Source organism: Globicephala melas, chromosome 14, assembly GCF_963455315.2.
Source record: "Globicephala melas chromosome 14, mGloMel1.2, whole genome shotgun sequence".
Taxonomy (NCBI): domain Eukaryota; kingdom Metazoa; phylum Chordata; class Mammalia; order Artiodactyla; family Delphinidae; genus Globicephala; species Globicephala melas.
In genome coordinates, this window is record NC_083327.1 from 15038690 (window position 1) to 15051661 (window position 12972).

Genomic DNA, 12972 nt, shown 5'->3' on the forward strand with positions numbered 1-12972 from the left:
CTATCCTTCTCAAACTCATCCAAAATATAGCAGAGGGAGGAACACTCCCAAACTCATTCTACGAGGCCACCATCACCCTGATACCAAAACTAGACAAAGACATCACAAAGAAAGAAAACTACAGGCCAATATCACTGATGAACATAGACGCAAAAATCCTCAACAAAATACTAGCAAACAGAATCCAACAGCACATTAAACGGATCATACACCATGAACAAGTGGGGTTTATTCCAGGAATGCAAGGATTCTTCAATATATGCAAATCAATCAATGTGATACACCATATTAACAAATTGAAGGAGAAAAACCATATGGTCATCTCAATAGATGCAGAGAAAGCTTTCAACAAAATTCAACACCCATTTATGATAAAAACCCTCCAGAAAGCAGGCATAGTGGGAACTTACGTCAACATAATAAAGGCCATATATGACAAACCCACAGCCAACATCGTTCTCGATGGTGAAAAACTGAAATCATTTCCACGAAGATCAGGAACAAGACAAGGTTGCCAACTCTCACCACTATTATTCAACATAGTTTTGGAAGTTTTAGACCAGCAATCAGAGAAGAAAAAGAAGTAAAAGGAATCCAAACTGGAAAAGAAGAAGTAAAACTGTCACTGCTTGCAGATGACATGATACTATACACAGAGAATCCTGAAGATGCTATCAGAAAACTACTAGAGCTAATCAGTGAATTTGGTAAAGTAGCAGGATACAAAATTGATGCACAGAAATCTCTTGTATTCCTATACACTAATGATGAAAAATCTGAAAGAGAAATTAAGGAAACACTCCCATTTACCACTGCAACGAAAAGAATAAAATATCTAGGAATAAACCTACCTAAGGAGACAAAAGACCTATATGCAGAAAACTGTAAGACACTGATGAAAGAAATTAAAGATGATACAAACAGATGGAGAGATATACCATCTTCTTGTATTGGAAGATCAACATTGTGAAAATGACTATGCTAACCAAAGCAATCTACAGATTCAATGCAATCCCTATCAAACTACCAATGGCATTTTTCACAGAACTAGAACAAATAATTTCACAATTTGTATGGAAACACAAAAGACCCCAAATAGCCAAAGCAATCTTGAGAAAGGAAAACGGAGTTGGAGGAATCAGGCTCCCTGATTTCAGACTATACTACAAAGCTACAGTAATCAAGACAGTATGGTACTGGCACAAAAACAGAAAGATAGATCAATGGAACAGGATAGAAAGCCCAGAGATAAACCCATGCACATATGCTCACCTTATCTTTGATAAAGGAGGCAAGAATATACAATGGAGAAAGGACAGCCTCTTCAATAAGTGGTGCTGGAAAAACTGGACAGCTACATGTAAAAGAATGAAATTAGAACACTCCCTAACACCATACACAAAAGTAAACTCAAAATGGATTAAAGACCTAAATGTAAGACTGGACACTATACAACTCTTAGAGGAAAACATAAGCAGACAGTATATGACATAAATCACAGCAAGATTCTTTTTGACCCACCTCCTAGAGAAATGGAAATAAAAGCAAAAATAAACAAATGGGACCTAATGAAACTTAAAAGCTTTTGCACTGCAAAGGAAACCATAAACAAGACTAAATGACAACCTTCAGAATGGAAGAAAATATTTGCAAATGAAGCAACTGACAAAGGATTAATCTCCAAAATATACAAGTAGCTCATGCAGCTCAATATCAAAAAACAAACCAACCCAATCCAAAAATGGGCAGAAGACCTAAATAGACATTTCTCCAAAGAAGATATACAGATTGCCAAAAAACATGAAAGGATGCTCGACATCACTAATCATTAGAGAAATGCAAATCAAAACTACAGTGAGGTGTTACCTCACACCAGTCAGAATGGCCATCATCAAGAGGGAAGAGATATGGGAACATATGTATATGTATAACTGATTCACTTTGTTATAAAGCAGAAACTAACACACCATTGTAAAGTAATTATACCCCAATAAAGATGTTAAAAAAAAAAATCTACAAACAATAAGTGCTGGAGAGGTTGTGGAAAAAAGGGAACCCTCTTGCACTGTTGGTGGGAATGTAAGTTGATACACCCACTGTGGAGAACAGTATGGAGGTTCCTCAAAAAACTAAAAATAGAACTACCGTACGACCCAGCAATCCCACTACTGGGCATATACCCTGAGAAAAGCGTAATTCAAAAAGATACATGCACCCCACTGTTCACTCCAGCACTATTTACAATAGCCAGGACATGGAAGCAACCTAAATGTCCATCAACAGATGAATGGATAAAGAAGATGTGGTACATGTATATAATGGAATATGACTCAGCCATAAAAAAGGAACGAAGTTGGGTCGTTTGTAGAGATATGGATGGACATAGAGACTGTCATACAGAGTAACGTAAGTCAGAAAGAGAAAAACAAATATTGTATATTAATGCATACATGTGGCATCTAAAACAATGGTATAGATGATCTTATTTGCAAAGCAGAAATAGAGAGACAGATGTAGAGAACAAACATATGGGTACCAAGGAGGAAAGGGGAGGTGGGATGAATTGGATGATGGAGATTGACACATATACACTATTGATGCTATGTATAAAATAGATAACTTACGAGAACATACTGTACAGCACGGGGAGCTCTACTCAATGCTCTGTGGTGACCTAGATGGGAAGGAAATCCAAGAAAGAGGGGAATATGTGTATATGTACAGCTGATTCACTTTGCTGTACAGTAGAAACTAACACAACATTTTAAAGCTACTATACTCCTATAAAAAATTTTTTTAAAAAATCTAAAAAAAGTGGTGATATGAGAAATATAGAAGGATTCCAAGCAAAGGGTCTTCCTCGGAAATTTCTTTGAAGTCTGAGAACAGGTAGAGTAGTTGTATTTTTATGAAATGGATAAGATTAGAATTGTATGTGTAAAACAGCACCTTCTGGGAAAATACGTTAGATTGATTATAGGTATGAAAGTTAAGAGGAAGAATAAAGAAAAGATTTGAATAATCCAGTTTAGAGAAGTCAAGGATAATGGGGAAAAATAAATGTGACCAATTTGAGAAATAATATGGAAAATAGTAAATAAATATTACTAAGAATTCAATGGTACATCTGGATCTTCTCTTTAGGAATACGTGGCACATGTAATACATTTTGGAGGCATTAGCAAAGAATGGAAAAGCTTTCCATTCTTGATGGTACAATAGGTACCATTGCAGCCCCTGAATGTCCTGGTGACTCAGGGCAAGTCTCTGAATCTGTTTGGTACTGGTTCCCTCATCTGTGAAGGACAGAGATGAGATAGGTAATCTTGAAAGATTTTTCTAATGCTAAATTGACGTTATTCTAAGTAACCCTGTAGCCTACCATAGATACTACCCTTACTCATTTATTTAATGAGGTGTAACTCACAAATAGTAAGTTTGTACATGCACAGATCTTATGTGTAAAGCCCCATGAATTTTTATGTGCATCTGAAATCACCACCAAATCAAGACATAGAACGTTTCCAGCACCCCAGAGGTTTCCTTGTACCCATTCCCAGTCAATGCCCTCTTCTTAAAGGTAGTCATCTAATCTGACATCTATTCTAGTAGATTTGATTTGCCTGTTATTGAACCACATCAACATGGAATCATACAGTATTCAATATATTATTATTTAACTTAGTTAATAGTGTCATTCAGGGACTTCCCTGGTGGTCCAGTGGGTAAGACTCCACGCTCCCAATGCAGGGGGGCCCGGGTTCAACCCCTGGTCAGGGAATTAGATCCCGCATGCATGCCGCAACTAAGAGTCTGCGTGCCTCAACTAAGAGTCCACACACCATGACGAAGATCCCATGTGCCACAACTAAAACCTGGAGCAGCCTAAATAAATAAATAAATTCTTTAAAAAATAGTGTTATTCAAAATAGTGGTGTGTTGTTATGCAAATTTATGTGGTCTTTGTGTTTTATGCAAAGATGGTTCCTGTAATTTTATTTATCTTGCTGAAAGCTACTTGGGTAATTTTCTTCCAAGTGAGAATATCCTCCCTTCTCAAATAGGACTGTCCAATTTTCACTCAATATCAGGATCCAGTTCAAGTTCACTGTCTCTGTGGAGCCTTTTCATAACTATTCCAGTTCATATTATTGCCTTGTTTTCCAACCTCTATGTAGTTCTTGGGCTATAATACTTAGCAAGGACATTAATCATACAGTACTTCAAATTATTTAACTGTTCCACATATTCGTAGTGTCTTCTTTCTAAAAAATTGCATGTGCCAATGAAAAGACAGATTGATCTGTTACTTTTTAAAATCCCAGAATAATGTAAATACCACTGAATAAAACTGAGTGACCCGGGCTTCCCTAGTGGCGCAGTGGTTGGGAGTCCGCCTGCCGATGCAGGGGACACGGGTTCGTGCCCCGGTCCGGGAGGATCCCACATGCCGCGGAGCGGCTGGGCCCATGAGCCATGGCTGCTGAGCCTGTGCGTCCGGAGCCTGTGCTCCGCAACGGGAGAGGCCACAACAGTGAGAGGCCCGCGTACCGCAAAAAAAAAAAAAAAAAAAGAGTGACCCTATGCATGTATGTATGTTTTTCTTTCAGTGAAACATAACCACTGTTTCAGAACGTAGGCTCTGGGGTCAGATAGCCTGAGAGTAGGTTGGGGCGACCTTCTACAAGCAGTGGGCTCATGAGCAATTATTAAGTCTTGATTTTACCATCCTTAAAATTGAGTTCATGGCAGCATTTACACATGTATATACAGTGCTCAGCACTTTTTGTCTGGACTAGGATTTTCGATCTTACTCAATTTTAGCTATTGGAAAACCATCCTTTATATGTTGTCCTATCACATCTTATCTAAATGTTCTGGTTGTAGGATTGAGCTAGTGAATTGTGTTTAAATGCTTGTCCCTCAGAAAATTGTTTCAGAGTGACACCTTTTAGATGATCAGTGAAAGAAATAACTTTCTTTCCCACTTAGGCCCCTATGTGTTGGTTTTAATCCATGCTACTAGCAGGAATTGCTTACATTCTGATGTAGCATTACCTGGGCTCCTAGTAGTTCAGTGCTGTGATAGGTGTGTTCGTGCAGTATTATTAGTTTTTTAGTAGATGACCTAGGTCCTGGGTAACAGCTTAATGGGTATGATATAAAATATCACTATCCAAATATCTAGAGTCGTTTTTTCTAAAAGGCTTTTTTTCCCAATAAAATCTTTGAAACTAATAAAATTAGAAGTAAAATATCAGAAAAAATATCAAACTGTGTTTTTCTGAGTGACTTTTAAGCACTTTCAAACTCAAGGAAATGAGATATTTATTTGTATCCAAAACTATAGTAATGAGTATACAATTTGGCTGAAAATTTTCTAGAGGAAAATTAGAGGAGCATGTATTAAAAATTAATGCAATTCTTCTTTTGAGGATTATAATGGAAATGAATCTTATTCTTGCCTTCCTATATTCTTAAAGTACTGACCATTTTATATTGAGCCTTGAGATGTAGGTTGAGGGAAAGAATAAGCACGTCTCCACACACTGCTGTGGTCACAATACAGGGCGCAAACCTGTGCCATGGATCTCTTCCTAAATCAGCATTAGGCTCAAGTCTGCATACCATTAAACAAACAAACAAACAAAAAGAAAAACAAAAACCCTTTTCATTTTTCATGGACTTTCAGATGAATGTGGCTTTCCTACCATATTAAAGCTGATTGAATTCTGACATGATACTCCATTCTTCTCTTCTGTTCCAATTCCTGGGTATTTATATAGCAATTTTGGTCATATTTTGGTAATGATGTAGATTTATGGAGGATTATAACAGATGATTCATACAAAATCTTCTTTTTTCTTTCATTTCTGGAATCCTCTTGGCATGACTTCCAAAACTCAGCCACTAATAGAACATAAATACAGAGTGGCTATGTTTCTATTTCTAGAGAAGAGTAGAGTAACTATAGTACTGAGTTCCTGGGGGTGGTTGGATTTTGGTACTTCCAGATTGGCAAAACATACTCATTTGAAACTTTTTAGGGTCATGTGCGTTCTGTGTTTATCTTGGTGATTTGTCAGAACATGGCTGGACTTCGGCAACTCTGTTTACATATACATTTTATATTTTTTCCTTTAAATTTTTCCTACTTTTTTTGGGGAGATTCATTTGTGTTCTAAAAACATTCTGGGAAGGTTGAGAATGAACAGGTCTAGAGCAAACACGTAAAACTTCTAGATATTATTTTTGTTCAGCTTGCTGACAACATTTTCAAAACTCTTTCTCTAAAACATTGAGCCCTTGCTGTCTAGATGTTCACTGGGTAACATGGTATTAAAGTTGGAACTAGACTGCATTTTGATATTCTTGCAATGGAAGTAAATCTTTTGTATTTAAGGGAGAGAAGGATCTGTCCCAGTCTGTGAAGTAATACAGAAAAAAAAAAAAAAAAAAGACTACACCAACCTGAATATGTAAGTTTAAACTTGTCACTTAAAAGTGTTCATTTCAGGCTTCCCTGGTGTCACAGTGGTTGAGAGTCCGCCTGCCGATGCAGGGGACACGGGTTCGTGCCCCGGTCCGGGAAGATCCCACATGCCGCGGAGCGGCTGGGCCAGTGAGCCACGAGCCTGCGCGTCCGGAGCCTGTGCTCCACAGCGGGAGAGGCCACAATGGTGAGAGGCCCGCGTACCGCAAAAAAAAAAAAAAAAAAAAAAAAAAAGTGTGTTTTTCACCTTTTAATCTAAATTTGGAAACAGCCAGTAACCAGCTTCCTTCATGTTTGCAAAGAAAAACCAACTTACCTTTTTTAGAAACCGAGATTTATAATCTTTTCAACATTTACCAAATCTATACTGAGAGCCTGCTGTGTGCCAGATGCTTTGTTAAGACCCAGAGACTTAGTGGTGAGCAGAAGAGATGCAGACCCTACTCTGGACTCCTGGAGCTTACAAAAGAGAGTCACACATTTTCTTCATGTCTTTTTTTTCTTTTGCAAAGCAGTTTACACACTAATTACATATAATTGACTTTTCAATATAATATGTGTATATGTATGTTCTTATTTATATCACATAAATTATGACTGATTCAAGCATGTAGTGATTCAAAATATTATGCTTAGATTTTATGAAATGTTCTTTATAGAAAAGAAATTTCTATATTCTCAGTGTTTTTGAATGTTTATACTTTATTGCTGTCAAATAAAGATACAAATAATTGCTAAATAATGCTGTCTATAAATATTCATGACAAGACAGAATGTATATCCAAACTGTATTTTAAATACATACACTTAAATCAGAGGCAGACTCTAAAATGATAATTAATATAGCTGGCATTTGCATCAACAAAGGACATTTATAGAAGATGCTTTTATGAAGTTAAGCACAATTATAGCACATGTAGATGCTGGATAATTAAAATAAATTTTGCATAAGAGTTTACTTTAGAAATTGACACAGGGAAATATTTTCATTTCCATATGCTTTGAGTAATTGTATTTTAATATCTTTTTCTTCTGAGAAGTAGTTACTTCATTTATTTTTTATGAGAATTCAATATATTTAAATTTGTTCTTTTTCCAGATATATTGAGGAGCTAGTAGATACTGTAACTCTGAGCTGTATTTATTCCCAGCTGAGACATATTTAATCATGTTTGGTATTATATTGGTGGACTGGGCTTGGTTTGGGTGTTACATTCTTTAATTTCTGCGTCTCTGTTGACAAGATCATGAGTGTTACATGTTATGCATATCTGCTTGGTAGACTATGTAAGGTGCCACCCAGTTAGTTCCCTCTTCTGGATTACAGGAATTACTCTCTTACCTGCTGGGAATGATGTTGGAAGAAGGCCATCAGCTAGCAGCCCTTTTTGGGGACTGTGTCAAACTCCCTGCCCTGAGCAGCCCACAGCCACTGGCTGAGCGCCATGGGTACGAAGGCCCAGGTGGTCTCCGCAGCGCCGTCTGGCTCTGGAGCTCCTGTGGGATCACCCGAGGCTGTTGAGGGGCTGGGATTGCAGCGCAGGTCAATTTCTCTGCTACTTACTCCTCACTTCTATAGGTGTTGATGCCAAGAGCATGCCCAAAGGAACCCTCCATCTCAGAGGGTGCTGCCTGGGAAACTCAAGCTGTGAAATCTGCCCAGAAGTCAATGTCTTGATTGCAATTGCATACTGACAGTAAGTTCTAGCAGCTATTACTACATTGACATTTATTCTGGTCACTGAGTTGATGTCAGTAGTCATGAAGATAGAGCATCTTGATTTTGCTCAAATTTTCTAACTCTCTATAACAATCAGCTTCTTCATTTCATCATGGTTAGCTGATGAATAATGTGGCAAGTAACTCATCAGAAGAATAAAATATATCTATAGTGATCACATTTTTCTTTATTGACAGTCTTCGTGCTCTTTTGACCTGCAGATAGAGCAGGCTGTGGTCTGCTTTTAAACAAAGGAAAAGATGAAACAGATGCGCTAGAACGTCTGAAACAGCTGTTGCCATGGAAGATGCTTCTTTTGAATTTTACATGAGGACATTTACTCCCTCCTCGACATTGCAAAGTACAGGAGTGACTGAGGCAGCTGTAAAACTCCTAACACCCCTCCCCCAGTTGAGTGCACGGCATCGCTGTTTGGCATCTATTAGAAAGTAACGCCTCTGTAGCAAAGCAAGGAGAAGTCTGTGAATTATAATTGCTCACTGCACACATGTTTGATGATTAGCACAATCTCTCAAGCAAGCTGTAAAGAATAGAAACTGCACTTAGGGAGTTAATATAGCAATCCCGCTGTTTCCCTAGGCAGTTTTTCCAGGTGCAATGTCTGCTCCTCTCAAACAAAACCTACAGTTTCGGAATAGAGTGAGCCGTGCGCATGGAGCAGTGGTAAACCCAGAGAAGTGGGGCGCACCCAAGAGAAACAAGATGAACAATTCAACCAGAGACAGAAATCTGGACGTGCATCGAACAACTTTTCATCAGTGTGTCTGTCCGGGAGGAAACATTTTCCAGTGGCCTCCTTCCTTTTTTCTTTCGAAATGAGCTCAACTGCAGCGTTCCCAGGCGCTGTCACCCGCGAACTGCTTGAGGCGCAGAGAAACATGGATAAGTGATGCTGTTTGTTTAAGGTATCCTACATGCTCCGCCCCCATCAAGTCATCGTCAGACCTAATGAAAAGCCAATTCTAACAAATTTCTCTGCAGTCCACGTGGAGATTTGAGGTTGTGATTTTCCTAATGGTGCAGGACTCGGGGTCAGGTGGACAGGGCAGATGTAGCGGGGAGAAAGCACTATGATATAGGCTGGTCTCTGTTAGGGAAAGGGCAGAATTTTTGGAACTCATTAACTGCTGTCTCTCATTCATTTAATTTGTTACTTATGTGCCTTCCAGCTTCAACTGTGGATGCCCTGAAGGCAGCTGCAGCAGGCCTGGTGCCAGCAGAGGGCACATCCCTGAGTCCAAAGCCACCTGTCCACCAGAAATGTACCAACTCGGCTTCCAGATGCTGGCCTTAGTCTCAATCTGATGCTCTTGGGCTTAAGCGGATAAACTGCCCCTATCAGGTAGGAACAGTTAGAAGTCAGAGACAATGAAAACACACAGGGCTCAAGTGTTTTGCACCAAGCAGTGTTTACAGGAACAGGAAAGCGGGTGAGTCATCTTCTGTTTTTAAATGGGTACTACCAAGAATTCCTACGTGCACCGAGCATTACATATGAATGTGTTCAGAGGATTGAACAGAACGCTGCTTACCAGCATTAATTACATTATTGAATGTACTATATAACTATAATAGAGTGATTTCAAAAGTCTCCTGAGAAGGTGGGGATTTAGAAAGAAATTTTGCCGTAGCTGTTTCATTTTTAACTACCTGGGCAATAGGGGGCCTGTTCCGTATTCAGAAGGCAGCAGGGGACGCGAGGGTCACCGTCATCAATATTCCTGAATTACAGCAAGCCCACTGCAAGTGGCAGTGTGTTAATAGGCCACGATGCAGGCTATAGCCTGAAATAATGGAAAAGAAGCAGGGCTCAAGGAGGAGAGAAAGGAAGAGAAGAGCAGTGATGCTGGTGGAGAATTCAGAAAGGGCTGTGTGGTTTTCTGAATGCTCTGTTGCTCTCCAGTGCGGGTGTTCCACGGATGATTTTAAAGTTATTTCATCCTGCTTCTCTGCAGGGTCCCTCAATTTGTCATCAGCAAACTGGTTGAGCGTGCCTTCTGCATGTTCATTCAAGTGATGTAAATATTGAACAGAAAGGGACCTATTGGTATGTGTCAAGGAATCTTCCTCTGGGGTGACACTGTTCCGTTAATCAGTGTTCTTTGACATGGCTGTTAAAATGTAAATCCTGCTAGTTGCTTTAATTCAACTTGCATTTCTTATGTTACCTATGAGACCAAGACTTGCTGCGTGACCTGCTGAATACACTTTAGCATTTTGGCAACTCAGCAGAGTACAGTGTGAAAGCACAGACTTTCAAGCTAGCGTGCCTGGGTTTGAATCTGGGCTCAACTATGTACTAATAGCTGTAGGTTCTTGGGCCAGTTACTTAACTTCTCTGTGCCTTACTTTCCTTACTAGTAACGACGATAGTGTATTCCTCACAGGGTTTCTGTGTGGGTGAATGGGATGTATTACTGTGTATTCCTAGAACAGTGCTGAGTCTGTAGGCAGTGCTGTCCAAGTGTTTGCTGTCATCATTGTCACCATCATCACCAAACAAATGGTGACCTGTCATAACTTTTTGGTATTGAATCTGCATTGCTCCCCGAGATCCCTGTTCATTTCAAGGAGCACACAAAATAAAAGTTTAAAAATCAGTTCTAGAATTTTCCTGCAAATCATCCCTCTTTTACAGCACAAATTATATGAACTAGGAAATGCTGAATGGATATAAAATATGTAGTGAATATTAGATATTTAAACTATGTGTTCTCCCAGAATAGGGCATTAATAGGTTTTTCTACCAGTAGCTAAAGTTGTCGCAATTGGGGAAAACCATATGGTTCTGCCACAGCACTGTGTGTCCTTAAGTAGCTTACTTCACCTCTCTGAGCCTCAGGTTTTAATTTTTTTCTTTGTCTTCTTATGATATAAGAGTGAGAATATAAATTTATTGTATTCGTTTATTCCAAGGCAGTAGATCGAGTAACTGATATGTATCTTACATAATCTAGGTCCTAGACACGTTTTATTCACGTTGAATAATGTGAAAGTCTTTGCTGTGACAACAAATAGATATAAAAGTCATCTATACATTAAGTGATAAAAAGCGCTGTGGGAATATAAAGCAGAATAAGGGGCTTAAGAGTGATATGGAGCAAAGGGCAGCAGATATGATAGCTTTTCTGACAGTGAATGTTCGCATATTTGAAACTTCTTAGTCATATATAACACTATGAATTTTTGGAGTGGAACTGAAAGGTGAGGAGATCTCTTTTAAAACGGTCCACAGGCACTTGAGGTTCTTCCCCAAGTATCTTCTTCTTGGGGCTCCCATGGCACAGCTTGTGATGTGCTAGGGGCTGTTCACCTCCAGGTAAGAAGCATGGATGACCAGGTCCTCAAGAAAAGGGCGTTTGCCCATGTTTTCATGGCTTCAGCATCCCTTCATGGGAAAAGAAGATAATGATGCCTGTAATTATTTTATCAGTGAATTGTTTGCTTTGAAATCATTCCAAATAAACTTACTACTGGAACTACTAATATTTTCCATGTAGACACTTTCATTCTCACCTTGAAACTCCTTAGCTGAAGCATCAGCAGTGGACTGGGTTACTTTCTCTTTACCCTTCAGAACTTTCTTCAGAGAAGTTGGAAATGCCCTTGGGCCGTTTCATTTGTTGTAGCTTAGAAAGAGCCCGGTGCGACCAGAGACTGTGGCAACCGAAAGTGATTTCTGGGCTATTCGGAATACTTCATAAAAACTCCGGGAATACTTGACACCTTAAGTGCTGCAGATGTGATCTTAACATAGGGCTGCGGCTCACCTGGCAAAGCGCTGTGCAGCACAATTGGATTTGTTCCTCAAGAAATGGCAGCAAGGCGCTGAAACAGTTCATAGTCTGAGCTTTGGTCAGAACTGGTAGGACTCCAAATTGTCCATGGCTGGTACCAAAGACCCCTTGCTGACAGGTCCTCCCAGCCTTCTTGGGGCCATTTCATCTGTTTTGCCGGTCCTTAGTCTTTTACGAAGAGCTCTCAATGTATAAGTCAAAAGTGGAGGTTGGACAGGGAGACGGGACCTGAACTTCGGTCTGTTTTCTTTATTTGCTTCTCAGACGGGCTTGTCTGGATTTCAAACCATGTTTGTTTGCTTACTCTGGCAGAATTTCTTCTTTCTTTGGTTGATTAAGCCTTGATATTAGATCATAGTTTGTACATGTATCATTTTCAGTGATTTCCAAAGAGATCTTTCAGGGAATATTCCTAGCGTTCAGGGAACATTCTGGGTTTCCCCTCCAAATTTATAAGCCTTGTCAGTATCACCCAGGACTTGGAGGTCTGAACAGGCCTCCCATGTAGTACGTTCTCCTGGTTTTGCCCTTTGAATGTGCTCTATGGAATAGCCCCTGGGTTTTTAGATTCGACAGGGACATTAAACCCTGTTTCGGCTTAACATTTCTTATGCGTGTAGTTGGACAGATGAATGATATAAAATAATTGCTGCTGACTTTATAAAGTTTAAAGTTCTCTTATGTAGAGGAAATGTCTGAAAATACTTTAAGGTCTCAAATTTGCACAGCACTTGAGTAAGTCATCGGCACCACTAGACCACCTACTCAGGTTCAGGGCTGTTTTTGAAAGTGCTTTCTATTTGGATTTTCAAAAATGCAAGTGGCATGAGGCAGAGTAAATAGTCATCATCTGTCCTCTTCCAGGATAAGATTACACGATGGTTGCTTAGGTGATGTCCTACGCAGACTATGTGTGTAAACATGGATTTTAAAGATCTCCA

General features: G+C 39.4%; 1 protein-coding gene across 2 annotated transcripts in view; it reads left to right on the top strand.

Moving 5' to 3' along the window:
* The window catches only part of BCKDHB (branched chain keto acid dehydrogenase E1 subunit beta), a 729304-nt gene that overhangs the window by 339755 nt on the left and 376577 nt on the right, over positions 1-12972 (top strand). For both annotated transcript variants that reach the window (XR_009558664.2, XR_009558665.1), the window contains exon 12: positions 9404-9576. The gene's annotated coding sequence lies outside the window, so the exon portion shown is untranslated. The remainder of the gene's footprint in view (positions 1-9403; positions 9577-12972) is intronic.